The 3,879-nt window shown below is 38.0% G+C and overlaps 1 protein-coding gene across 1 annotated transcript in view; it reads right to left on the bottom strand.

Moving 5' to 3' along the window:
- LOC105538395 (olfactory receptor 2T27-like) overlaps nucleotides 1-3,879 on the bottom strand; it is a 25,260-nt gene that overhangs the window by 608 nt on the left and 20,773 nt on the right. The gene's annotated exons all lie outside the window — the stretch shown is intronic.

The raw sequence follows: 3,879 nt of genomic DNA, 5'->3' as shown, positions 1-3,879 counted from the left end.
ATCTTAACTCATGTGTCCCTAAATGCGGTATGTGGATAGCTTCTCTGCATCCTACGGAGCTGCACTGTCCAGTGTGGAGCCCGAGACATGATGCTCCAAGTCAAGATGTGCCGTCACAGTACAAGTTACATTAAGAATTCCAAATCTTGTTAAAAACATATGCAGCACAGCTCCTTAAAACTTTATATTGATTATGTGGTAAATATTTTAGATACATTTGGATCTAGATTAAAATTTTCACTTATTTTACATTTTTGATGTTACTAGAAAATTTAGAATTATCTCTATGGCTCCCCTAGGATTTCTACTAGACAGCACTGGTCTAGAGGTATCATCCCTTCCTGAGAATGACAGCTCCAAGTACCTTTCATCCAAACAAGTCCTCCAGAATTAAACAACCCAAATTAGAATTGAGCCAAGAAATGTAGGTGCGACACCAAACTAGAAAAATGTCTACTTGTATATGCATTCACCTGCAAATAGTAATAACCGATTCATAAGTTTTACATTTCTGAACAACTTTGTAAGATACTAGACCATTCTACAGTTGAAAACGAGGCTTAAGGAAACTTCCCCAGAGGAACATGGTTCTCTTCAAACAGTGACAGTGTAATTGTTCTATGCTGTTCTCCAACAGGACAAAGTAGACATCAATTCATTCCTCCCACAAACGTTTCCCAAGAGGCACACTGGGTAAGCCCAAGTTTGATATTCCAAAAGGACCTGAAAGAATGTAAGACATCATCTGTCTTCAGGAAGCCTAGAATCAAGGCACATGAACGTATGCAGTATGTGTGACCACAGATGCACTTTCAGAATGATTTTAAGACCTCTGCAGTTTTGACTTATTTGATATGTGAACAAAGGACAATAAAAATGATGGAAGCTGCAGCCCACTGGCTGGTAGACAGGAAACTCACACCAGGGTCCCCTCGGTACATCCCACCACAACCAGGCCACAATGGACGGATGGAAAATGATGAAAATTAAGTTCTCAGCCAGATTTTTACTGATGAAACCCACATTATATCCTTATGCATTTTTCAGTTCTCATTCTTGAAATGTTACCAAGCTTTATGCCAGAGCTTTCCACAAGCTGTTTTATTATTTTTTTAAACCGTGTTAAACCATTGGGGAAATTAAAGGCAAACACTTAGCAGCAATTCGTATGATGGAGAGGTAAATGCTCACCCAGACCTGGTTGTCCACAATTTACTAAGAACAAGATCCTTGGAGGGCTATGCTCGTTATTTCACAGTAAATTCAGAGAATGGTGGAACCTACTGGAGACCAACCACAGTGACTGCTATTGGTCCACTGGGAATATTACAGCTCAAGAGGAAAAAATGGGTCCAAAAATATGCTTATCAGGGCAGCTGTGTCCCAAAACCCTGACCATGAATACTCCTGGCCCTGAAACTTGTTAATGAGACCCCGAGGATCTCCCCAGCTTTCTTCACAAAGGGAAAGGGGAGATGTGAGTGGCTCCGTAACCACTCATTTTAAAACCATCTTCCACTCTTGTCAGTGTTGATTCATTCCCTGTGTTTTAAAAATTACCCAGTATAACATTTAATACTTGGGAAAGAAAAAAGGAATCAACTGGGTTACTCCGTGCCCCCATGTAATAACTTTTTATGTCTATGCATAATTTCAAGCTTTAGTAAACTAACTTTATATATACTTAATATTTAGCACCTTTCCCACGTAGTCTTTATACAGACTATTGCTGTAACTGAATGACACTCAACTTAGAAACATGAATGTAAACCAAGTTTGCTTATAATATACAATATTGTGAGGTTGATTCTCCGGTGTAGCTCATGGAGAGTGGTGTACGATGCTTTAGAAGCCCATCAAACCAGATCGTTAGATGTTTAACAGTAACAGAGCACACTTACGGCCGCATCGTGCTTGCCCGTGTTTAGCACTAGTATCTCAACTCACGTTAATAGGGATTTCTTTGATTACTAAGAAAATTTAACATATATTTTTGTCTATTGACTTTCCATGACCGTTTCTATATAGGTGATTTGTTAAAATTAGTGTCTTCTATAGAACAAGAACGTTAATATTTAGTAATATTCTGATGTACTATTTAGTGCAGCTATTTTGCCCCCAAGGTTACTTACAATTGTAACTTTGATGTTTAGGCCAAATGTTTTGAAATATTTAAAGACATTTATCATTCTGTATGCCGAATTTTTGAAAAATTTTCCATCCAGGTATGTGATTTGTACAGTTTTACTTGAATTTTTAAAATGCATATTTTTATGCATTTAAAATCTTTGGTCTAGACATTAAAAATTATACAACTATTGGTTTATGAGGTCAATCCAATCATCATGAATTTGTTCCTTAAGATCATGCCAGCGAGTTTATCTAACTGTAGTTCAAATAAGCACGAATCCAAGTGTGATGAGCAGGAATGACTTAAGTTCCAACAGTTCTCCTTGTGGATGTGGGAACACCCTCGTCACGTGCGTCAATTCTGGTATAAGTGGGTACTAAATAAGTGAGCGCCAGGTTAGCCTTAAGATAGTAATAGCAACAATTAACTTTGGGGATCTCACCCTCTGCTGTCCATGTGTTTCTCTCAAATAGCAGATCCAACAGCAGGTAGCCAATTTTCTTCTCCTTTTTCATTTTTGATGTTGTCATTCTGTCAGACTCTTGCTCGGCATCAGAGATTGGCAACAATTCTTGGTGACCACCTAACTCAGAATATGTTTGAGTGCTAAAAGGCTAAGCTAGACAGGAGATGAGGAAAACAGGCATAAAAAAATATCTCGAGAGAACAGAACAGGGCAATGGTGACCCAGACTGTAAGACATTAAATTCTCTGTATAATGAGATTCATTATGTTTCCTCCCCAGAAGTCTCTTCACATGAAGTGTCACTTCTAGTTGTGGAAAAAACATTTTCTAAATTAAGATTAATTTGGGGGAATCTTTAGAACGGTCAAGTTTCAAGGCCGAGAGATTGTCTTGAAGCAGACCAAGGGCATGATCACCTTCAAGTCTCTAGAAAAGTTGAACTGAGTTCTTCCCCTGTCTATTCCTACCCTTGAAACTTTATTCTTGGCATTTACTATGTAGCATTGTGAACATTAAACAATTTTTAATCAGAAAGCCGGGTTTGTAATCCTATCTTCATTGATAAGCTTCTGGATGTCTGGCAAGCCACTCACTTTCTGTTCTATCAGCCTCTGGGAATTTCTAAGTATGGGGCAATGGTTTCTTGGAGGATAGGGAGGGTCTTCCTAAACCATTTGTAGATACTTATGAGGTACCTAAGAAGGTGGCATACTACAAATTAAATAAGCTCTTTATAAAGATGTTAAAATTGTATAGGTGAATATACGTTGCAATAAACATTTTGTTGGAATTACAAATCTGTCTAGAATTCCCAAGTAATCTGCTACATTCTGATGTACACAAAAGATAACTGAGTCCGTAACAGAAGAAACAGGATCAAATTATTTAAGAGTAGCACACTATCCACAAGTATCTCCAGTTCAAAGTCAGACCTATCAGCTTCAGCATTCTCCAGTATTTGATTTGAACCCAACTTTCTAGTAAGTTCAGAATCTAAAGCATCCTGTGATTGATCAGCATCAAGACTGCAAACTTACCTTACACAGTATCTTCCCCAAACACGATGATCTGAATATTTAGAGAAAAACCTTACAGAACTAAGGTAGTAAACAGTTGTTCAGCATTTCCTTTTATGTAGTAAGTGTGGAGAACTAAGAGGCATCCATTATTCTATATTCTGTATTTCAAACTTGTTTTCTGAGCTGAAACAGAAGAGTGCAGGCAGGGAGTGTCTGAATTCAAACAAGGCACAGTGGATTAGGCATGGAATTACATCTTGTTG

Source organism: Mandrillus leucophaeus, unplaced genomic scaffold (genome assembly GCF_000951045.1).
Source record: "Mandrillus leucophaeus isolate KB7577 unplaced genomic scaffold, Mleu.le_1.0 Scaffold1031, whole genome shotgun sequence".
NCBI lineage: Eukaryota > Metazoa > Chordata > Mammalia > Primates > Cercopithecidae > Mandrillus > Mandrillus leucophaeus.
Note: the sequence above shows the minus strand (reverse complement) of the source record. Positions and strands in the feature narration are given on the sequence as shown.